The sequence below is a fragment of the Artibeus jamaicensis genome, unplaced genomic scaffold, assembly GCF_021234435.1.
Source record: "Artibeus jamaicensis isolate MK-2021 breed Jamaican fruit bat unplaced genomic scaffold, CSHL_Jam_final contig_387, whole genome shotgun sequence".
NCBI lineage: Eukaryota > Metazoa > Chordata > Mammalia > Chiroptera > Phyllostomidae > Artibeus > Artibeus jamaicensis.
Window position 1 is genome coordinate 26,631,371 of NW_026521812.1, and position 26,011 is coordinate 26,657,381.

Sequence of the window (26,011 nt, forward strand, 5' to 3'; positions counted from 1 at the left end):
TATTTATGCTTAATTACAGTATAGCTTTATGAAGATATTCATTATTTTGATTAAGCATTTCCTACATTATATGTAGAATAGATGGCTGGAGTAGAATTGAGATTATTTTTAGTAGTAACAGCATTAGGTTAGTGAAGCAAAGGTTTTAGTTATTAAAAGTACTACATTTCTAATTATTTTAGTCTGATTATGAAACTATTAATAAGATAAAATAAAATATGTAAAAAATTGGTAGAGTATATAATATGTCCATTATGAAACATAAATAAATTGCCCTAATGAGGAAAGTTTTTTGTTTTAAAAGATATCAGTTAATACACAAATATTGAAATAATATGAAATATGCTATTTTGTATCATTTTAATGGAATGTGTATCATTTGCTCAAAAAAATTTATTTTTCATTGTTTTCTGGTGTGTGAATTACCAAAGGTATGTGAAAACTCAAAAATAGCTTTTATATTTCTAAATATGTGTCCTTTGCAAGTACACACATGCCCTATTATGAGGGCCATATGAATAATAGTCGAATCATTTAAACTGCAAAATTTTGGTAAAAAAGAAAGCACGCAAATAAAATACTTAAAAAATATTTTTCAGTTACACTTCTCCTGCCTTTAAATAAAATGCTTTATTTAGAACATAGCTTTAGAAAAAGTTAGTTTGGTTCACTGTTTTATCTATCAGTGTCATAGAGTTGTTAAAATTTGAACATGAAGAAAAAGCCTTTTTCACGTATAAGGCTGATATCTAATTCCAGAAGATGGCAAGAACCCAGTTAACTGGGGAAGAGGGTATTGATGTCAGATCTAAGTGCCATAATTCATGTCTCTTTAGGTGTAAAGCATCCTAGATCTTCACCAATGGGCTAGTGGGAGCACTGGGAATGTTTTGAGCTCAGTTTGGATCAGTAGTGTTATTGGTAGAAGCCAAGGGCAGAGGCCAGGAAACTAAATCACAATTGCCAAGGAGACCCAGTATACCTAGTTAATGTAAAGGCAGCAGAACACTCTGGGAAATGTTTATTCTTATGCAGAGTGTGGTTTATGTAAGGAGACTAATATCTGGGTTGAAATGAAACCCCAAGCAGTGGTTGGAGGTACAACTATAAGATTTAACTCCTTTGGAGTTGGGACTAGAAATGTTTGGGCCAATTTTCATGGTTCCAATCCCATTGGAGGGTGGTCAGAGAATGGTGCAAGAGTGCAATTATATAAAATTAGTACAGGTAGAATGAGGGGAACAGATGAGAGATACTACTCATTAGATAGGAGATAGCTGTCCAGGGCTTTACTAGACCCACTGAAGGCTGGGGGTGGCAAAGAAATTCCTGATTCTGGCTGGCGATGGTTTGAGGTTTCAAATGTGCCAGAACCGGCTTAACTTGGCTCAAACTTTGAACATTTGCTTCAGCACCTGGCTAGAGCAGGGGAATTCAAGGAGCACCTCCCTGTTATATGTTTAAGGACACCACATGTTTGGATCTAAGAGGAACCTAAGGACCCAGGAAGGGATGACATGGCCCCAGTGTCATAGGATAGAGGAAATGTAGGGACCAGGATGCCCAGGACTAACACATGTGAGATTTTAGTGAATGGTGAATGACATTCTGGTTGGTAGAATTCAAATCTTCCTGGGCGTCAGTCTAGTGTTGTCCAGTACAGAATAGGCAGGACCGAGGAAAGTCATTAGCTGTCATTTCTCTGTGGGTCGGTGTTTACTTAGTTTCTTCACAAAATTGACAAACAGAAGTACAATTGCTCAGACTCACGTTCTCTGACTTGAAAGTCAGAAATGCTCTCTATTGGTTTTTCATGCAAGCCTTTCATTTTGAGAGTATGGAAATTAAGGCTATTTCTGAGTTACCCAGTAAGTTTCTACTCCTGTCCAGTAGACGTTCCACTACATAATATTTTGTTCTAGAATTAACTTAATTACTACATAAACGTACTTTCTTTTCGACATCACATAACTGAGCTTACATCTATTTCAGAAAATATTCAAATGATGGCTTATTCTTTTATCTTTCAAAAGGTTGGTTATTTGAACACATTACTCTGGATTGGTCAATTTGTATTTGAGAAGGTGGTGAGAATTTAGAGAGGAAAATAAATTACAGGTGCTGAAGAATCCCCTCTACTTTGTGGTGTGTAATAGTACCTGCCATCACACCTTACTGCCTACTTAAAAAATTTCACTACCAACTACTTTGCAGCAATTATGTTAATGGCAAATCTTATGAAAACAAGTGATATTGAGGCATTATAGGAAGCGACTATGCTCCTTTTTGTAGTTGATAAAGTGTCTTGAGCACACACAGTTTTCATATACTTAAAACTTCCTAACATAATTGGTCCTTAAATAAATATACTCTCTTTTTCCAAAAACAGAATCATTTTCTTTTTTGAAAGTTAAAACAAATATTTAAAATATTTGAATGGGAAAAGTGCTTATGTATGAACAAAAAATATATATTTAAATGTGCTTTAATATCCAAATTTGGGCTCTTCATGGAAATCTGTATTTCACTTTGGGGAAAAAGGAAAGGAATAAGACTTGAAGATAAATTCAATATTAAATTTAAAAAAACCACATGCAAACCAAAGTTCAGTGGCCATTTGATGGAAAGTCATTTTTCCATTAAAATTACTTGATTTTTCCTTTCTTTACTGTTCCCTTAAGGTCACAATTTTCAATGTTTTTTAAAGTCTATTAAGGGCCCAGAAAATAAGAGGACTATTTTATGTGGTATTTTAATTTTAAATATATATTTTAAATTTAAAATATATGTCCAGTTGACTTTTTAACACTGTGATGTTTAGGGGCATGGAAACACGCATCATCAAAAATATGTATATATCTTTTGACTCCTCAAAACCTTAACCACTAATAGCCTACCATTGGCCAGAAGCCTTACTTATAATGTAAACAGTCAGTTTATCACATACTTATATGTATTATGTATTCTATTGCAATAATATAAGCTGGAAAAAATGTTATTAAGGAAATTATAAGGATGAGAAAATACATTTAGAGTATTGATTGAAAAAATCTGCAGAGAGTGGACCCATACAGTATAAACCTGTGTTGTTCATGGCCCAACTGTAAATGTAAGAAATAAAAATGATATAATATGGGAATATGATGCTAAGTTCTTCCATCATAAAACTTTAAAGTATTTTCCAGATGCAAAAGTCATATAAGAGCTCTTTGTTTAACTTTCCAGAAGTTATTGCTACATAAAAAAAATGTATAAATGTTTCTAATAATATGAAAATTATAAATAAATGTGCATATGCATATCCATATTTGATATAGATACACACATTTTTATATATTGTCTCCACACATTTTTTTCTATTTCATTCTTTTTTGACACCGTTTGCAAAAGCTATATCTATTAAGGAATTAAATCCAAATGTGCCATAAATGCTGGAAATATTTATTTTACAGTTTTAACTTGTTTTTGTTTATGCTGTTTCTTTAATCAGGTAGCAATGTTAAAATTTTAGGTGTTCAAACATATATTTTTACATTATGATCCTCAGTTTTTCTTATATTTAGAAAAGATTTTCTAGTCCAAGCCATTTTGTAAAACTTTCTTACATGTTTTCACATAGTAGGTTATTGTTGCTATGGTAGTAAATAATCATAACTCTCTGATTTATTTATTGATGTTATTTGAATTTGTGATCCAGCTAAAATTTATTTTGATATAATAAATAAAATTGGGGTTAATTTTGTTCTTTCCACCAAGATGGACAGTTAATTTTCCCAGTATAAATATTTTTAATTATATTGTATTAATTATTCTATTACAGCTGTCCTAACTTTTCCCTCTTCACCCCCATCTACCAGAAGAACCCCTCACATCCTCACGCAATACCCACACTATTGTTCCTACCTGTGATCATGTGTATGAATTCTTTGGCTACTCCTTTTACTGTGCCTTACATTCCCATGACTATTCTGTAACTACCTATTTGTACTTAATCCCTTCACTGTACTCATTCCCAAGACACCACTCCCCTCTGGCAACCATCAAAAGTCTCTCTGTATCCATGATTCTGTCTATGTTTTTGTTTGCTTAGTTTGTTTTTTAGATTCAGCTGTTGATAGATATGTATTTATTGACACTTTATCGTTTGTAGTTTTGATCTTTTTTTCTTAAATAAGTTCCTTAACATTTCATATAATAATGTTTTGGTGGTGATGAATGCCTTTAGCTTTTTCTTGGCTGCAGGTCCCTGTTTTTCATGACTTTGCAGGCTGGAAGGGATTGGCAGGAAATATTCAAAGTTTCTTTTGATAAATCAGCTGACAGTCCTATGGAGACACCCTTGTAGGTATCTAATGGCTTTTCTTTTGTTGCTTTTAAGAGTCTCTCTTTATCTTTAACATTTGGCATTTTAATTATGATGTGTCTTGGTGTGGGCTTCTTTGCCTCCATCTTGTTTGGGACTCTGTATGCTTTCTGGACTTTTATGTTTTTCTTCATTCAAATCAGGGAAGTTTTCTTTCATTACTCATTCCAATTGATTTCCATTTTCTTACTTTTTCTCCTCTCCTTTTGGTACCCTTATGATATAAATGTTGGTTTGCTTGAAGTTGTCCCAGAGGCTCTTACACTATGCTCATTTTGAGGGGATTCTTTTTTTTTCTGGTTGTTCTCAATGGTTTATTTTTGCTTCCTTATGTTCCAAATCATTGATTTGATTCTTGGCTTCATCCACTCAACTGTTGATTCTCTGTAAATTATTCTTTATTTCAATTAGCATATTATCCATTTGTGATTGAAACTTTTTCATGTTGTGGGGGTCCTAAGTTCCTTGAGCATCTTTATAACCAGTGTTTTGAGCTCTGCATCTGATAGATTGTTTATATTTCTTGCTAAGTTCTTTTTCTGGAGTTTTGATCTGGTGTTTCATTTGGGACATGTTTATTTGTTTCCTCATTGTGGCAGCCTCCCTGTGTGTGTTTCTATATATTAGGTAGAACTGTTATGACTGCATCTTGGTTGTGTGACTTAATGTAGTAGGTATCCTATTGCATGGTTCAGAAGCACAACCTGTCCTATCTCTCAAGCTACGTGCTTGAGCTGTGCCCTTTTCTTGTAGTTGAAGCTTGATTGTGGTTGGCAGGTCAATGGGAGGGATTTACCCAGGCTAGTCAACTGCAAGGACTGTCTGACCACTGACCACCATGTTTCACCTGAGGCTCACTCCACAAGGCAGGACTTATTTCAGCAGGGCTCTGGTGCTCACTGAGTCTGCCCCTTCAGCTTGTCACTTGTGGAGGTGGTTGTGTGGTGGTGTTCCAGTGTGGTCTGTAGCCATCTACTACTGGGTATGCAAGCTCTGAGATTTTCCAGAAAGGTCAGACCAAGGTCAGCCACTGCCTGTGTCCTATCTAGATCCACTTGGCACATGTAACAAAGCAATCTGAAAATGGGTGCTACTTGTGCTGGGCTTGGAGGTGTCCAGGTATGTCCAGGCTATGAACCAAGGCCAGCTGCAGCCAGTGCCAGGCCTGGGCCACTTACCTAGAGGTATTTTGGCTTGCTGAGGCCAGCTGCTATTTGCTCGTACTTCATATCCTCCTAAATTCTTTCTAACAAAGACCAGCCATTTGTATGGAAAAGCCACAGTTAACAGCTTGGGTGGGCCCATAAGTTGGATGGGTCAGAGCCTTTGGGAATCACCAGGGAGGGGCACACAGTACGAGGCAGGATGATGGAGTCACAGATATGGTGCCCTCTTTGGCTCCATGGTGGGATGCTCAGAAAAGGAACAATGGCCTCTGCCAATAGTTCCTTAGGGGAGAAAGCTGTCCCCCAGCTCTCACCCTGATGCCAGACACTTCAGTTCCTCCCTGTATGCCACTGGTGCCTTTCAAGCTGCCACTCTAGTGCTGGAGCTCAGAAAGAGTGAGTGTAAGTCCATGCATAGGCCTTTTAACACGATCTGCTGGGGAACCCAGCAGTTTCTCCCGCTGACTCAATCCTCACTAATTTTTATAGCCAGAAGTTATGGGGACTTATCTTCTTGGACTGGAACACTGGCCCAGGGAGCCTGGTGTGGGACTGGGATCCCTCGTTCATGACACATCCCTCCTGATACTTACCTGCCACACGTGGGTATGGGACCAGCCCATTCCAATTTTTTACATTTCTGCCTCTCCTACTAGTCTGGATGGATGTGGTTTCTACTTTAATTCTGTAGTTTTAGGACTTCCATTGAGCTCAATTTCTGATGGTTCTGAGTGATAGTTGACCTGTATTTTAGTTGTAATTTTTATACAGTTGTGCAAAGAGGTGAGGCATGTTTACCTTGGCCACCATCTTCTTCAGCTATTGCCAGTAGTAATGACTGATTTATAATTTTTAGATTCTCATTTTTCCAAATAGCTTATGATTTCTTTCAAACTAATAATTGTAAGTAAACAAAAATTTGTTTAATTACTTTTCTTTAAATTGACTTTTCAGTTCTAGTCTTTAAAATGCTTGGAAGGAGTTTTGAACTGATAGTCTTGTAACTGTGATAATCCTATAATAATGCATTTAGTTCAGACTTTTCCTATGAAAATTCTTCTTTAAGAATTCCTAGCTGAAAGTTAAGATAATTTCTTAAGAAATTGTCTCCTAATTATTTTTAGTTGATGTGTGTTTTGAAAATTGTAGACAATAATAAAGTACCTTTCTCTGGAAACTGCCATTTTTAAAATAACCTTTCTATTTTGGAGTAGTTTTAGATTTCCAAAAATAATGCAAATATAGTAGTTTATATATCTTTCAACCCTGTTCCCCAATTATTAACATATTCTTATATTAAATATAATGTACCATTTCCTATTATTTTCATGTGTCACAAATAATGAAACAATATTGATACATTATTATTAATACAAGTTAACATGTTATTAAGTATCCCTTGTTTTTTTACTAAGGAAAAACCAGAGAAACTGCATTATCCTCTCCAGAATAACATATTATGTTTGATTATTGCTATGGTCTGCATGTTTGTGTCTCACACAAAATACTGGATGTTGAAATCCTAATGTCCAGTGTGATGGTATTAGGAGGTGGAGTTTTGAGAAATGCTTACTTCAGGAGAGCAGGGCCATGATTAATCAGATTAGTGATTTTATAAAAAGGACCCCTGAGAGACCCCTGGACCCTCTACCTGTGAGGTTACAAGAAGTCTAAGAACCAGAAGAGGGTCCTCACCCAACCATACAGGCACCACGATCTGGGATTTCCAGTATCTGGGATTGTGAGAAATAAATTTCTGTGGCTTAGAAACTACTTAGTCCGTGATATTTTGTAGTAATAGGTTGAACAGATTGAGACAGTTGTAATGTCTCTGCAGACTCCTCTTAGCTGTAAGTTTCACAGACTTTCCTTATTTTGATGATATTAGACTTTTAAAGAATACTTGTCAGGTATTTTGCAGAATTTCCCTCAACTGGGAATTGTTTGGTGTTTTTCTCATGATTAGTCAGGGACTATGAGTCTTTGGGAGGAAGACTGCAAATGTAAAGTGTCATTTCTTGATATGTTGAATATATATTATCAATTTGACTTATCACTTGTTCACCTGAGGGTAGTATTTTGTCAGGTTTCTCCACTGCAGTTAGTTACCATATTTTTGGACCATAAGATGCACTTAGGTTTTAGAGGAAGAAAATAGGAAAAAATTTGAAGCAAAAAATGTGGTAAAATATTTAATAACATAAATAACATAATGTTGCACCAATGTAAATGTAAATAGAACTCAACAGCAGCATTAACAACCATTATTTCTCCCATATTTTGAGGGGAAAAGTGCATCTCATAGTGTGAAAAATACAGTGCTCTTTTTACTCCCCTTTCAGTACCCTGTTCTTTGGAAGGACATATGATACATGACCCATATTTACAGTGAGGGGTTATGTTCCGCCTCCCTGAGCATGAAGTATCTAAATAAATAAATAAGGAGAATAGGCAAATATCTCACCTAGAAAGATTCCAGATAATTTATGTATTTAGTTATTTAAATGTAGAATATTATATATTTATTTTTATACTGTGTCCATCTTTTAAAAACTTAAAATGAATTCATCTTGATTCAGGAAAAGAAACTGGCTGGGAGACAGGAAGGCCAAGGATAGTCCATGTTGATGTGAGAAGCAGGGTTAGAGCCTAACGTTGCCGCCTGGAGAAACAACTTCTAGAAGCAGGAGAGAGGCCAAAGGATTAGGCCTAAATTTAAAAAAAAGAAAACCAATTTTGAATTATTTTGATTTACTAAAAATTTGACTAGGGTGATGGGGCCAGAGCTTATTTTTTTCTCCCAACACCTATTTTTTTCTCTTCCTCTGCAGTAACCACACCCCTGATGCTTAGCTGAGTTTAAGACAACCAGAATAAAGACTGTTTCCCAGGTCCCAATGTTTAAGACAACCAGAATAAAGACTGTTTCCCAGGTCCCAATGTTTAAGACAACCAGAATAAAGACTGTTTCCCAGGTCCCAATGTTTAAGACAACCAGAATAAAGACTGTTTCCCAGGTCCCAATGTTTAAGACAACCAGAATAAAGACTGTTTCCCAGTTCCCAATGTATTTATGTGTGGCCCTGTGACTAAGCTCTGACTACTGGAATATTAAGAGAATTGATTCTTGTGACTACTGGTTATTTCTTTAATGATTAGGAATGCAAATATGTTGGAGAGTAATCTGGAGCTGTGTTAGGGTTGCAGTGCGTGAGGCAGTGGTCTGGGAATGAGCCATACGTAAGATAGGTGGATGGTGGGTGGCTGACACTGTGAAGCCACCAAACCAAACCTGGACAGCAGTACTTGGACCATCAATTACCTGGTCTTTACCTGACCAGGAGCAACAAACCTATATCCACCTTAAGTATCTAAAGCTCTTTCTACTTAAAACATTTGAGAACAGCAGTTTCTCTTTCTCAGAGAAACTGTAAGATACTGGGAGACCTTTAAAAATGTCATGGCTGAACACTGTTACTGAAAGGCCTCTCAGGATAGTTTGTTTTCCCTGGATAATCCCTTTACAAGGCATATTAAAATCCAAGGCTAAACTTTTACACTGGCCCTCCCCAGTACGGGGCTTGGGATCAAGGTTTATGTACAACTGTGAAAAGCATTACACTTAATTTCAGATTTTTAGAAAGCTCCCAAAGTATTGCATTCTAACTGAAAGACAGATTCTTTTCATTCTCTACTTATTGCAAATACTCATGTTATGTTTAAGTTAGTCTGTAGAGCTACATTAGAGAAGATATAATTAATCAAGAAATGTCTAAGAAGCAATGAGGATATAAATTTATTCCCAGTCTTATGGCTGGTGAATGATTTTGAATTATATTAGATGATACAAGTGATGTTTTAGGATGAGAAATTGCAGAACTAACTCACCTCAAAGTAAATGTCAGTTTGGATTAATGTTTTTCACTATAACAGTCTAAGCATTTTGTGTATGTATTATTTGTTGCTAGTGTCTAAAATTTAGCATTTCATGGTACGTAAATATTTCTGTTTGCATTATTGCTGAGAAGAGATTTGTCCACAAGCTTTTCTGACTCAAGTGGATTTAACCTAAATCCAAAATTTAATTACAAATAAGGTGGTTGTGTTGACTCATGCTTGGGAATTTCAATTAGGTAGGAACACACCATGGATGGAAGCTCCCCACTTACAGATTAGGAAACATTAATTCGGATATTTCAGTGTACTTTGAAAGGATTCAAATCACAGAGTTTCAGTATTTTTATTTTTATAGCCCTGTTTGGCATAACACATTTCTCCTCCCCCCCCCCCCCCCCCCCCATGTTGTCTGTCAGGATTTAATGGTGGAAATAAAGGTATCAGAACACACCGATTTAGAGTATTCCCAAGGAAGTTCATGTTAAGATCTGGTCATTTCAAAAACTTTGTAATTCAGAATATCTTGAGTTTTACTAAATTCATACCAAGATTTTTGTTCTGTTGTCTTTGTGTGTTAATTGTCAGTACAATAACTTTAGTTTATGTAAAAGGCCTTAGATGATTATCTTGATCCTTGGAACTTCCAAGACATTACCCTTCTGCCCCAACACAACAGATAGACATTCTGTGATAGATGCAAATACAATGTCCACAGCTGCATTTAATTGCATAATTTGTATTAGACGCCAGGTATGGCTACTGCCTGCAGAGTGAAAAACAATCCAGTATAATCTAATCAGCATGATCACTGAATCTTTATTAGTCTTTGGTTAGTTATCCATTAGCATGCAAAGAAATCCATCTCTGTGCTCTTATCTTTCATTGATGTACCTTGTTTAAAGTTCCTCCAGAGAAATTTAGAGGAAACTAGAAAATAAATTCTCAATTCCTTGAAAATCTGACTCTACACACATCTTCTTTATCTAATTTGACTCTGCATTGAACATTCTCCAGCTTTTACTAATAAATGCCTTTGACCATGCATACAGAGTGGGCTGACTTTAGTGTATGCCCTACATTTAGTTTTTTAATATTCTGGCTACAGTTGAAGAAAGAAAGGAAGAGCTACACTTTCTCTTCCTCCTTCCTCTTTCCTCTTTTTTTTTTCTTTTGTTACCATTTGGAGATATCAGGACATCTTAGTTCTAACTCTTTCTCTAACAAGTGAGTGTCAAATCACCTTGCCTCTTTAAGACCTCATTTTCTTATCTGTAATATAAAGGGATTTGACAAGAATTTTTTTCTAAAGCCCCTTAGGACTTAAAAGCTATTGAAATTAAGGAATAGATATAAAATCAGAGCCTTTTTTATAAAGCATTTTGAAGGTGTTTTCAAACAGTTTTTTCTTTCTTGGGGGGAACCATATACAATTTTTTTGTGTTTGGAAACACCACATCTTTTATACAGTTTAGTCTTCATGGTCACTTCCTGGTTGCACTGGTTGTATCGATGTTGTGAAAAATTACCACAAACTTGAAAAATTACCACAAACTAACCATAGCTGTGGAGGTCAAAAACCCAAAATAGGTTTCACAGGGCTAAAATCCAAGAGTCAGCGGGAGGGACGTGATGCTTTGCCTCATGGCTTCTTCCTCCATCTTCAAAGCCAGTGGTCTAACTAACATCTTCAAATCTCTCTCTCTCTCCCTCCCATACCTGCTTTGCTCTTATAACTGCTTTGGAAATGACACTGGACCCACCTGGATAATCCAGGACAATTTTTCTATTTTAAGATCCTTAATCACATCTCCAAGTCCCCTTTGCCACGCAAGATAATATATTCACAATTTCTGGGGCCAGGATGTGGCCTGTTTGGGGAGTCAGCTTTCTGTCCACCACCGTAGGGAACCCCAGCCCTTTTACTTGACTTTGCTTCATGAAGTTACTGTTACTAACTCAGTATCATGGTAGATATTGCTCCTTAAAATTGGCTATTTTTTCCAATTTCTCAGTGTGTTTCTCTTCCTAAAAATAATCAGTCGCAAGTGAAATAGGTAAAAGAAAATAAAAATGACAAGCATAGGAAAGTTTTAACCGTTGGGAAATCTACAGAGTTTTCAATCATGGATTGTGGTCTTTATCTCTTCACTACCCAACTTAGCTGCTAAGTAGTATGGAGACACCACTCCTCAGCGGTGGTCCTAGAAGTGTGCCTTACAGCTCAGACTCACACTCAAGAGAGAGTTGGGGGGAAAAAGACAAAAACTGCAAACTGAGTCTGTCTGGGGCATCCTCATTTATGTTTGGAAGACAGGGAGGGGAAACCATTTGCATAACACCCTCTTAGTTTTTCCTTTATAAAGAACATTTTCTTGTATGGTGTCAGCATCCTTTTCTTGGTTCAAATGCCAGACATAAAATTACCTTCCTTATTCCTAGAGCTGCCCTCACTCACTGATGCCGGAACTGGTCACTGTGGGACTACTTTACCCCCTCAGTGTAATTCGTCTCTCTTAGTTTCCTTCTTTATTTTTTTTAAAGTTTTAAACCTATAAATCATATCTAAATTAAATGTCTTTTTTGTTAGTCAAACAGTAAAATTTAATTATCCTTGTGCACCAAGTGCCTGTTACTCTAGTCTGAGTTTCTTTCTCAAACACAGCTATTATCAATTGACGAATACCTTTGAAAGTTTTTTTCTGTGTACTTATATAGGTGCCTGTATATATGAATCCATACAGATGTACACTTCTTCTTTGTGAACTTTTTAATTAGTGAAATAATATACTGGGTATATTATCCCCAAACTCTTCTTTTACTTAAATATTTGGGAGATAATTCAATGTCCTTATACAAGCGAGGGGCAAACCCCCCACAATTATCTTCTGGAGGGCAGACCCCTTGTAATACAGACTTCCCCTGCTAGGTCAGTGTTCTAGGAACCCATCTCTATCAGTGTACCAGCTGGCATTGTTGTGAGAGGCTGCATTTGGCTTCAATGAATTTTTTTTTGGAAGAGTCATTTAACACATTGGCCCTTGTTGTGATGGGTGACTTACAAGCAGACTTACCCACACTGTGCTGAGTGTTCAGCAGTTTTTGAACAAAAATGGCATGACCCCACGCCCCACCCTCCCTATTCACCTGATCTCATCCCGAGTGACTCTTTTGTTTCCCCAGATGAAAAAAATCCTCAAAGAGAAACATTTTGCTGATGTGGAAGAGGTGAAACAAAAACAGATAGGAGCACTAAAAGGCATCAAAATTAATGAGTCAAAAATGGTTTTGAGCAGTGCAAAAAAGTCCTGATAGATGTATTGCATCAAGTAAAGAGCACTTTGAAGATGACTGAAGTTTAAACGTGTAAGAATTAATACACAATTTTTTATAAATAAATTCTGTGTTTCTCTGGGTTTCCCTTCGTATATTGATTTGATGCATTCTTTGTATTCCCTGGTAGAGATGCACTACCACTTATATAATCATTTCTTCGTAAGATCAACATATGGTTATCAATATTAATCTGTTATAATCATTAGGGAAATGAAGATCTTCTTATATCTCTAGGGTGGAACTTCCTGATTAAAATGTAGCATATATAAAATGAAAACACACTGCTATATTACACTTTAAAAGGTTGAATTACTTTCCAATTCCTCTTAACAGTGGATAGAATATGTGTTTCTTCAAATTTCAACCACACTTGCCCATCAAATGGATGAAAATGGTATCTCATTATTTTTATATTTATAGCTCAGTGGCATTTATTTCCTTCTGTATTGCCTTTGTTCTCATTTTTACTAGTAGTTTTATTTTTCTTCTTAATTGAAAGAATTCTTTTATATATTCTACATGTAAAAGACAAGCCCAGGCAATGGCTTGTTTTTTAACTTTCTTAATGGCAGTTTAGATTTGGCAGTTTAGTTTCTTGAAAAGCTAAAGCCCTTTACATCTTACTAAAATCAAATTTCCAATGTTTCAATCATGGCTCCTACATTTTTTCTAGTATCTAAGGACACCTCTTTTGGCCTATGAATATATGGAACTCTCATTCTGTGATGCTTTGTTCTTTACATTTAGCTAAGTTAACACTCTGTAATTAATTTTTTGCCTTATCAGAGACAAGTAATCTTGTCTTTGTCTATTGTTCTAGGTTAAATTTTTGTTTCTGCTACTTTAAAGACTATTAGTTTTCTATTTCTGCTGTAACAAGTTATTAAACGTGTAGCAGCTGGAAACAACATAAATTTATTGTCTCTCAGTTCCATACTGTCCAAAGTCTTGGTATTGCTAGCATTTCTCAGTTGGGTCCCCCACTTAGTTTCACAGGCTGACGTCAAGGGTTCCTAGGGCTGTCTCCTTCCGGGAGGCACTGAAGATGAACTGGCTTCCCAGTCTATTCAGCTTGTTGGGAGAATTCAGTTCCTTGGGGTTGTAGGGCCACAGTTCCTTTTCTTTTTCTTTTTTTCAAACTATAAGAGAACATTTATTTAGAAGGTCACAGAGATAGAAGAGGTGAGCTGTTAAATAAATGGGCTTAGGAAATAAGTTACAAAGGCACAACAAGGACCCTTGGAGCTTAGGGGAGAGAAAGGTTAAAGTACTGTGCCTGCGGCGGGAAGAAGAAGAGAAGGGGAAAGGCCCTCACGGGCGTGTTCCTTAGAAGGAGAGCTGCCAAGGTTTCCATTTCTTAGTTAGCTGTCAGCCACAAGTCTCTTTCAGCTTCTTCAGGCCACCTGGATTCCTTGTTATGTTGCCTCTTCCATCTTCAAGAACATGATCTCATTTTTTAACTTTTACATCCCCTTCTCTCATGTCTTCTGTCCCCAGCTAGAGAAAGTTCTGTGCCTTTAAGGACTCATAAGATTAGACTGAGTTCACCTGGATAATCCGGGATACTCCTTATTACAAGGTTCATAAACAATTATATTGGCACAGTCCTATTTGCCATAAAGCAAAATATTTATGGGTTCTTGGGACTAGGGCAGGGACATTTTTTTCAGGGGCCATTGTTTAATTGCTATTGTGGCACAGCGATCTTTAGGTTGGACACTGTCTAATTAATTGTTTCAACTAGTTTATGCTCTGCTTATTGATAGATCTAGTTCAAAATGACTTTTGTGTTTGAAAACTTTTCCTTCAGGGAATTTCTTCAGGGCTCTTGTATTCTTTTGAGGAATAGCTTGAACTTGCAGCCCATTTACAGAACCAGAATGTTTACTGTGACCCATTGAAGAGCTTGCACATGGTCAAGACCATTTCATCTCATTCTTGCCATCTTCTCTCACCCTACTGACCATGGGAGCGGCCTCTGGGAATGCATAGGGCGATGCTAGAATATGTACTTTCTGCCAAGAGCAGAGCAAAGAGCTTTTCCTCATTAAAAATAACATATACAAGTAGTAAAAAATTAAAACAGGACAAAACTAAAGGCATATAATGACACACATTACCTCACACTCTTAAATTAAACATATTGACATATTGTTTATGCAGAAACTTCCCATGCATGTGTACAGTTTTTTCACAACTGTTGAACTTCAATCCACATATTTATCTGTGCTTTTATTTTCCACTCAAAAATATGTACTACAGGTTTCACACATCAGCACATATAAATACCATGTTTGTCATGCCCATGGAAATTTCAATATATCCATTGGTGAAAACCAAATCTGAGTTGTTTTTTAATAATTCCCACCCAAGGACTTCTTTTCATTGCTTTCAGAGAGAGAGAGAGGTAGGGAGAGAAAAAGGGAGAGAGAGAGAAATATCAATGCGAGAGAGAAACACTGATTGGTCTTCCTGTCATATATGCCCCAACCAAGGATTGAACCTACAACCTGGGCAGGTTCCCTGGCTGGGAATTAAACTCACCACCCTTCTACGTACAGGACAATGCTCCAGCCAACTGAGCCACATCAGCCAGGGCAAATCTACTGAGTTTTTATGACATTTTAAAAAGAAATTTACCTGAGACTGTGATCAAATAAAATACTGAATGTGAAAGCCATTGTGTGTGGCGGACCCTAGCCAGCAGAGTTCACCTCTTGTTGCTGACAGCAAGAATGAATGCACAGGTGACAACAATCCTGTGGAGAAAAAGGGAACGGCAGGACTACTCTCTCAGGGGGAGAGTGCCTATGGGTGCCTCGGCCACTCCCTCAAGAGGGGAGCACCCCGACCCTTGCCTAGACAGGCTTTTATGATTTCCCTCCAGTCTTACATCAGAGAAAGATTTATTATCTATTACACCGAATATTATTGTCTACATTTTAGGTACAACCAAGAAAATGAAAATAACATGCAGAGGGGAACGGTGATGAACCGATTAGCTCTGTCCTTAGGAAAACTGATACAGGCTTTGGAAATTAACTTGAAGATAGACAATACACATTTGTTGTTTTAGACCAGGGTGATGGAGTTTTAGTAGGAACAAGCCATAACAATCTGTATGCATTTTCTAGGCCTGATTCCCACAGGAAAACTCGGTTTGAAGGTCTGGCTCCTGCCTACCACTTCGCTTCTGTAGGTTTTCCATACAGAGCTGAGTCACATTTGTCAGGCTTAGATAAACCGGTCCCCTACAACTGTGAATGTGAAAGTCATTGCACGTGTAAAACATACAAATATGTCTATTCATTGGTTTGACTATTTGTAGTAGCCCAGGGTAACTTAAAATATAGGTAAGATGAACAACATGTAGTTATTAGATCTTTGGTATATGAACTTAGTTTTTTGTAATGTACTTCAAACAGGCATTCAATTTCTGTTTTGATCAGAACTCTATTTCCCATAATTACTTTACTTATTTCATTTTTTTAGACTAAATAATTTCAACAACTTTTTACAAAAAAAGGAATTGGTTATCAAAACCTGTTTTGTGTTAGAGTTTCTATTATTGTTTTAAAAGGAACATATGCCACAATTAAATTTTCTTAAAAACTAATAACTTAAGTATTTAGGTGATTTTGTATAGTTTAATTATTTAAACAATTTTCTTTGTTTATGATAGGAGGTAGTCCTTTGGTAAACATAACACTTATCAATCAATTTCATTAACAACTCTAAAAAGAGGCCAATAACATTCGTGATCTCCCTGTTGTTGCTTTAGTCCTTGATACATGTATCTCACATAAAATAGTAATGGCATTTTCAATACATGCTCTTTGTGAAAAAGTAAAACAAAAAATACCTATAGCTTTTCAATCCTTATTAGCATAAAAGTTTCTCTTTCTCTCTCTCCACCTATATAAATTGTATAGTATGTATATAATGTCATATAAATAATATTTTGTGTATGCATATGCAGTTAAGGGGTCATGTGGTATGTATACGGTATGAATGCATACACACATGCATGCATACATGCCATGTGGATGTATACATGCATGATAACACATGCACAGACATGTATCTACATGGTATATAATGCATCTCTATACATGTATACATCTGTGCATGTGCGTGCTTGCTTGTGTGTATTACATATGTGATGATATGAATATACATGCAAGTGTGCATATCTAAGTAATTTGTTAAAATATTGTAAGTCCCCACATTAAATTGTATAAATTTAGAGTAGTAATTGATAAATGAAGGCTTCCACAGAGTGTCATTTTATTTCATCTGTTGTTTTCTTCACTCAAACAAACAAACATGTTAAAGGACCATTGTATGCCAGGTGCTGAGGTAGACATAGACAGTACAGTGGTGGGCACTGTGTACATGGACCCTGGTCTTATATATTGTAGAGCTTTGTGGGGGAAATACTCATTAATGAAGCTGGCGTAAGTGCTAGCAGAATATAGCATTCAGCAAGCTGAGTTTGATGGAGCATGGGTATCTGGGAAAGTTTCCCTGAGGTAATCAACTGTGAGCTGAATCCTAAGAGATAGATAACAACGGTTAAAGATAAAGAGGGTAGGGAGTAAGGGAGAGGGGAGAGAACTATTTATGGAGAAAAAATAGCTTATGCAAAGTCCCTGTACATGGATGGAATAGGGACATAGTGGAGAAATAGGCAGCGTGACTTGAGGTGAAACCGGAGAATGAGGCAAGAATAAAGTCTGCAGAGTAATGGTGATGGCTGTGGAAGAGATTTAAGAAGGAAAATAACATGATTACAATTGCATTTTGTGAAGATCACACTTGCTCTTGTGGGGATAAATTGATGGAAGCAAAGGCCAGAAGTGATGCTGAGAGACTAGTTAAGAGGCCATTAGGAACATCTTTAAAACATTGGTGTGACTAAAATTAGGATTACATATAAACAGAACTATAAAAATATGGCTCAAAGTAGAGTCAAGGTGTTTTGAAGATGTCTCTAAGTAGTTAGCTTTGATCAATTTTGTTTGATGTAAAGTAGTATTTTATTTGCTGGGCAGTAACTGTTCTGACATTTTGCCAAAAGAGAGTTTTAAACAGAATGGTGCACCTGACTAAATAAACAAAATCTTTCAAATCTAGTTAAATTTGCTACCCAGTAAATGCTGTTCCAAGATTAAATATGGTCCATGGTACTTCTTTCTGGAATAGCCATGTATTAAGAACAATATTTTTAAACAGCATTTTAATACCGATTTTTTTTAGTTGGCACTCTGAGGAAACTAAAAATCTTTTGACAATATGCATAATTTTCTAAAATTTTGAATAACAGGTTTTCTTTCTTTTTTTAAGCACACATCCTCTTAGAACAATTAGATGGGCTTATTATGAAAAATTGCTTCTGTTTTAACTAATTCTATTCAAACTTGGAGCCAACACTTTATATAAGAATTAAAAGTATTTAAAAATAATATCTCATGCTCTTATCAAAAAATGGTATGTTTGTTTGCCACATTTTTAAACCCAATTTTTCTAACTTTCATCTAATCAAATGTGGAAATGTGCCTATTTTTCTTCACTTCCTTGATTTATCTCCTTACTTAACAGTCAGATGAGTAAGTATGTATTTTTTAGCTCCCTTTGCTAATCCATTCTGATGGAAAATATAGTTTCTCCTCTCTGATTCCACTCATCTAGCTGTATTACTATTTGCCTGTACTTCTGTCAATCAGCCTCTCATTTATTCATTTTCTCTCACCTATGGAAGATGTTTGTCTCTTCCCCTTTCTCAACAACCTGCCATATTCTTGAGAGATTTCAATCCGTCAACAAACCACATCCTTGGCTTTACTTAAATCCAACGCCCTCTGTTTCTGCTATCTAATCCTCCTTACGAACCAGTGCAATATTAACTCCAAGTCATAGTCCACTCTATCGTAACCATTTATATTTCTCGGGTTCTCATGCCATTATATTTGCTATTCAATTTCAAATAGAACTCTCATGTTAGTTAATGGCAACCCCCCTCGATTTTCTCTCAGACGACTGGCAGCAGCCTCCCAACCCTTCCCCCATGATACTCTTCCACTTTTCTTTCTTTTTCACCTGCAAGGTCACCATCTTCAATTCCTAAATTCTGTTTTGTGCCTTCTTTTGACCACAAAAATGTAATCAAAAATTCCAATGCTGGGTCAAAAATCTGCAGTTTTAAATAGATTTTCTTTATTTTTAGTGAGAGGGGAAGGAAGGAGACAAGAAAAGGAGAGAAACATTGATGTGAGAGAGAAACATCTGTGGGTTGCCTCTCCCATGCCGCCAACCAGGGACCCATCCACCACCCAGGCATGTCCCCCTACTGGAAATGAACCAGAGACCTCTCAGCCTGTGCAGTGTTGCCCAGCACACTAAATCACACCAGTCAAGGGCTAAAAATCTGCATTTTATTCTCCTTTATGTGGGCAGCTGACAAGTTGCCTAGATTCACAGACTCAATTGCAGCATCACTCTCAGCACTTTCTGCTCGTTCTTTCATTTGTCCTTACCCAGGTTTGTCTCATATCCTCCTTGAAAATCATTCCCAGTGTTCTCTCTCACAGTTTTCAAGCCATCTTTTACCCTTGCACATTCTTTCTTCATTGATAATCTTGCTGCCTATTTTAAGGAGAAAGGTGAAATCGACAGATGATTTTTTTCTTAGCTTCTCTCTCTACACCATCCTAAAGTGCATCCTGTAGCTGAGGTACAGCATGCTCTGCACTGACCCCTCCACCCATACATTTTATTTCCTTTTCATCTCTCACTGTTCTTTCTTGTTCCCTGCCTCAGCCTTCTCCCTCCTGTATCCTAAAAATCTCCCCCCTTTTTTGTCCTCTGGACTATAAACATGCTTATTTCCTCTCAATCTAAGGAAAGAAACAATCCAAATAATTTGAACAACATGAAGATACTTGTTTTGTGTCGTCTAACATCACTTGATTTTTATCTTATTCTTCTCATACATTTTGTCCCCACACAGAAACCAAATTCACTATCTCTACTACTTTACTTCTCAAACTTTGTATAAGGTTTCAGAGTCTTCTGATTTTTAAATCTAATGAAGAACTATCAGTTCTTATATTGTTCATTTCTAAGTGAGGGTAATTTTTTTCTGTATTAGTTACAGATTTTTGCCTGCAAGTAACATACGAACTTTCAAGGGAAAGATTTCAAAATGAATTGGAAGACTTGGGAAGCAAACTCAGAAATAGACATATACTAGGATTACTCAACAGCTTTGTTAGGTCACCATGTACGGAATGAATGAAATACTATATAGTATTTCCTGTTTTGAATCACAGTGCTAAGATTCAATGACTGGGGGAAGGAAATTCAGTTGGTCTATCCTATGTTATGGTCTTGTCCTTTGTTGGTGAATTATGGACCAAATTAGCAGAAAGAATTTGGAAAGTAGATAGTCCCACCCATAGAAATAGATATCAATAATCAGTAATTCAGAGACATTTAAAAGTAAATTAGATAATGATATATATTTAAGATGGCATTCTGTTAATCAGAGTACAGAATACACTTCTGGTAAGAAGATATGAGTTGATATATTTGGATAGTTTCTAATTTGTTTTTACAATATAATCATATAAGCTCAGGGTTTCAAGCATCTTAAACATTATCTAGAAATCTCATAAGCTAGCTCCTTGTGATTAGTTGGGGATATCAATTATGATCACAGTAGGTTAAGGGGAATGTAAATGTAAAGCAATTTGCATTGTGATACAAAGTACTTTACTTTTTTTTAAACTTCTGTAACTAGCTTAGAGATTGGAGTATTCTGGAAAATTTCAATATATATGCAGTTTCTTAAGGTTTTGCAAGAACTAGCAGTGAAGCCACAGTCTAATTTACAGATGAGTCAAACTGAGAGGAGCAGACAGCTCTGAGTTAATTTCCTATTGCCACTAACAAATTATCACAAAGTTGGCATAAAAAATACTCACATTCATTATCTTAAGTTCTGAAGGTCACAAGTTTGAAATGGGTTTTACTATTCTCAGCTGTGGTGAATCCTTTCTGGATACTTTAGGGTGAAGCCATTTCCTTGCTTTTTCTAGCTTCTGGAGGTGCCTGCACTTCCTGGGTTGGGGCCCTTTGCACTAGATGCTACAAAGCCAACTGTGTAGCATCTTTCAATCTTCTTTTCTGACCTCTGTTTCTATGGTCACATCTTATTTTCTGACTCCAACTCTCATGCCTCTTTTCCTCATAAAGACCCTTGTGATTATTTTGAGTCCATGTAGATGATCTAGGATAGTCTTTCTACCTCAAAATCCTAATTTAATCACATCTGTGAAGTCCCATTAGCCATGTAAGGTAACATATGCATGGAATCTGGAGATTTAGAGTGTGGGTATCTTTAGGGTGCCATTATTCTGCTTATCACAGATTCCCCACAAATGTTCTGGTGTTGGTTACTTTGTTGCAGTACAAATATTGAGCACTGAAAGTGTTGTCATTGTTTGGATTGCAAAACAAGGAGAGTCCTGAAACTCTATGGCCAGACATACAAGCAGGCAGTGTGGGATTTAAAAACATGATGGGAGGCTAGGGAAGGGGTATTTCAGAGACAAGTGTACTAGAAAAATGCATGAGAGGGAGTTCACACAAACAAAGAGTGGCGAGAAGAGAAATATGAAAAGAACTGAGATAACTTACCTCCTAGTTGCCTGGAAAGTTTCATTGTTCAGAGCATCACATTTATAGGGCCCACAATTCAACTGAGGTGTTACTATATTTAGCTATTTCACAAGGCCCTGCATTTAGAAGGCAGAATTATAGCAACAGGAAATGTCAGAGCTGAGAAAGACTTTCAATATTTTCTAGTGTAAGTTCACTTTACACAAAGGAAATTGAGGTCTACATTTTTCAAGAGTTTAAGAAAAGTTACACAGTTACTTGGTGCCAAAGGCAGGATTTAAACCCAAATATCCTGATTCAAAGTTCATGACTCTTGCCACATTCTCCTCCAAGACTTCTTTTCTCTCCCAGTAGAAAATAATCAAACTTTTCTTTCCTTAGGAAATAGAAAAACTTTCATGATTCAAAAAGAAAATTTTTATGTCTCTTTTTCCTCCAAGAGTAGTGTGGAAAAGTCATTTTTTTTTTTTTTTTTACATAAAAGCGAGGGCTAGATTTAACCTGAACTGCGTAGAATGTTTTTCCTTTGCATAATGTCATAAATATCTACTACTGTGTTTTGATGGCACCTTCACATTTTCCACGTTATTGTACTTGTGTCTCATTTGGAGACTGTGAGGCCAGTTTCTTAGTCACTGAGTACCCGTCCCGGTGACACTTGCCCTTGAGATATATTAGGTGGAGCAAATGCCCTTGAACCAGAAATAATTACCCATACATTGTCATGGTGACATCTAAACTCCAGGATTTGTTTTTTTGTCTTGGATTTTATAAGCTATTTCTGAGAATCTTTAACTAAGTTGAAACCCACTGAGTATATGTCCACAAAGTAAATAATAATAATAGTAATTATTATTTTATATATATCATTAGGGGTTTTAAATGAAAAAAATTACACTTGATTCATAGTGCAGTACAAAACTGTGCAATTATAGCCATGCGGTAATAGAAAAAATGATAGCAATATTGCTTTCTAAATTATTTTTATTTCTGACCAATCTCTGTGTTTCATCAATATTACCCATTACTGTCATCACTTTCAGCATTTGATTTTTAATGAGGGTTTTGATGTGATTTTATATTGATATGAAATCATAATATATTGATTTTTCAGGTTCTTCTTTGGCACCTTAGTTCTTCCATATTTGAGTTAAAACTTTAGCTCTCACAAAATTGAGAGCTCACATAAGATGATCTCTCACAAAAATGAGAGCTACAAGAAAGTAAGGCAAACATTTTGTAAGATGTCAACAAAGGAAATTCTGAAAATTATATGAAATATGGAATAAGATGACTGAATAGCTTTTTTAAAATAATCGAAATAATTTCCTGCTATTTTGATTTTTTTAAACTGACTTGTCAGAGTTAATAACCAGATGAGAAATGAATATTCAAAAAAGTAATAATAAGTTAAAATTTTATTTCAAGGAGCATAATACAAAAATAAAAATTTTATCCTTGATATGTTAAATCTGAAAGTAAGATGGACTACTCCAACCCCAATATATTGCCAGACATCAATTAACTAACAATAGCTTAATATTGGGTCCTTAGGACCACGAGTCATAAAGTCACATCTCAGCAACACCTGCAGATTCTAAAGTTTTCATTATGGAATGTAGAATAAATGTTTAATATGCTTAAAGGACTAAAAGTATAATAATAACTAAAAACTAAGAGTATAAAAATTGAAAAGTACATTTTAAAAAAACAAAGAGAAATTAGAGAATTTATTAGAGAGACAATTAACTGATTAAAGAGTAAATAAATGAGTAGAAAGAGAATTAGTAAACTGGTAGACTAGAAAAATAATCTGTAGAAAAATATACAGAATTTAAATCACAGTTAAAAATGGTGGAAATCATGAGAGACAATGAAAACAAAATGAGAATATTTAATAGACATCTAGTCAAATTTTAGAAAATCATGTACCAATAAAGAATATATAGAATATGAATAACATAGATACAAATGCACAAATTTCCTTTATCACAAACATGCAAATATATTTTACCATTAGAAAACTTTTAAGGTACTTCAGTACAGTAACATTAAAATAGAAAAAAAACAGGAGAGGCAGATAATTCTCTCTATTAACATTGAAAGAATATATTGAAAGGTACTTGGCTGCAAGTAACACTATATGACACAACTCTGGCTGAAACAAATAGGGGTTATTATAGTTATAAAAAGTATGGAAGTTGCAGTTGCTGGCTTTGGCTCAGTTGTTTGGAATGTTGGAGTGAGTGTCTTTGCTATTTGTCTGGATTTTCCCTTGCCTTTGAAAGACTGCTCCCCTATTTCCAGATTACTGAAAAAGGAACGTCAAAGCTGGAAAGGAGGGCATGGCAGCTTCTTAGCCTAACTGCAAGCTTTGGTACAGGAAGACAGAGAGGGGAGAAACCTAAAACCTGAAGTTGAAATGTAGTTTGGACTTTGATAATCACAATGACTGGACATGTTATACAGTTAATTGAGACTGTTCTATGACTTAAAGCCCTTGAAGCATCTATCTCAATTTTTCATTTTCTGTCTTTGAAAGGGTAGAACACACAGAGGATTTAAAGTGCCAAGAAAAGACAGAAACAAAGTGGTTTTGTGTTTACTCCCACCAGTCATGCATGTTCAACATAATGGTTACACCATAGAGCAATAAAAATTAGTGAATTAGAATTACATGTGTCAAAAGAAACAACTCATGAATGTGATGTCAAGAAAAAAATAGAAAGAATGAAAAATTGTACAGTGTTAGAAATACAGAAACAGTGACAAACCCAAATCAGAAAAAGAGTATTTAGTAAGATTTTATTGTACATATAAGGAAAGTTCACAAGAATGATGTCAGAAGCATGGTGGCATGAGAGATCTGCATGGTTTCTCCTGTTGAAGTTTTAACAATTTGAGCAGCTGCAATTCAACAAAGTATTCCACACTCAATGATACTCAAGAACTTCAAAAGACCCTGAATAGCCAATGTAATACTTGAAAAAAACAATGAAGCTAGAGGTATAACACTACCTGATTTCAAATTATACTGCAGAGCAACAATAGTCAAAACAGCATTGTAGTGGCAGAAAAACAAACACACATAACAATGGAACAAAATTGAGATCTCAGAAATAAAACCACATGTGTGTGGGCAAATAATTATTGACAAAGGGGCCAAAAACATACAATGGAGAATTCAAGAAAGCCTCTTTAGTATATGGTGCTGGGTAAACTGGAAAGCCACATACAAAAGAATGAAACTAGATTGCAGCTTGTTCCCTTGTACAAAAATCAATCTAAAAATGAATTAAAAGCCCTGGCTGGTGTAGCTCAGTGGATTGAGAATGGGCCTGTGAACCAAAAGATGGTGGTTCAATTTCCAGTTAGGGCACATGCCTGGGTTGCAGGCCAGTTCCCAGCAGGAGATGCACAAGAAGCAACTATACATTAATATTTCTCTCCCTTTCTCCTTCCCTTCCCTTCTAAAGATAAATTAAATTAAAAAATATTTTTAAAAAAAGTTAAAAAAATAATAAAAATAAAAATGAGTTAAAAAATAATAAAAATAAAAATGAATTAAAGATTTAAATATAAAACCTGAAACAACACATTACTGAGAAGAAAACGTTGGTACTATATACTTAAGGACCTTGGTCTTTGAGAATATTTTTTGAATTTGATCCCCAAAAGCAAGAAAAGTAAAAGCAAAAATAAATGAATGGGACTATAGAAAACTAAAAACCTTCTTCAGAGCAAAAGAAACCTTCAACAACACAAAAGGCAACCCACTGAGCGGGAGAAGATACTTGCAAAAAACATCTCTGACCAGGGTTTAATATCCAAAATTATTAAGAATTCATACAACTCCACACCACGCATACAACTCCACACCACGCAAACAACCCAATTAAAAAAATGAGCTGAGGACCTGAACAGATACTTCCCCCAAGAAAACATACAAATGGCCAATAAGTATATAAAAAGATACTCAACTTCACTAGCCATTAGGGAAATGCAAATCAAGAACACAATGAGATACCACCTCACACCTTTTAGAATGGCTATTATCTACAAGAAGTGTAATAGCAATTGGAGAGGTTATAGAGAAAAAGGAACCCTCATTCCTGCTGGTGGGAATGTAAACTGGTACAGCCACTATGAAAAACAGTGCAGAGGTTCCTCAAAAAACTAATAATATGACCCAGCAATCCAGCTTCTGGGTACCTACCTAAGAAATGTGAAAACATTTGCAAAGGTTTATGCACCTCAGTATTCATTGCAGCATTATGGTGGTCAAGACATGGAAACAACTGAGCTGTCAGCTTACTGTGATTGACTTATTTTGCTTAGTATAAAAGTCTCAAGGTCCATCCATTTGTCACAAATGGCAGTATTTTATTTTTTCTTATGGCTAAATAGTATTCTAAGAACCACAATTTCACTCCTGTGGAATATAAAATGGAAACTCATAGACGGAAAACAGTATGGTGGTTATGAGAAGAATGGGAGTGGGGGGTGTAGTAAAGGGGGCCAAATATATGGTGAGAGAAGATGACAAGTTTGGGTGGTGGACCCAATGCAA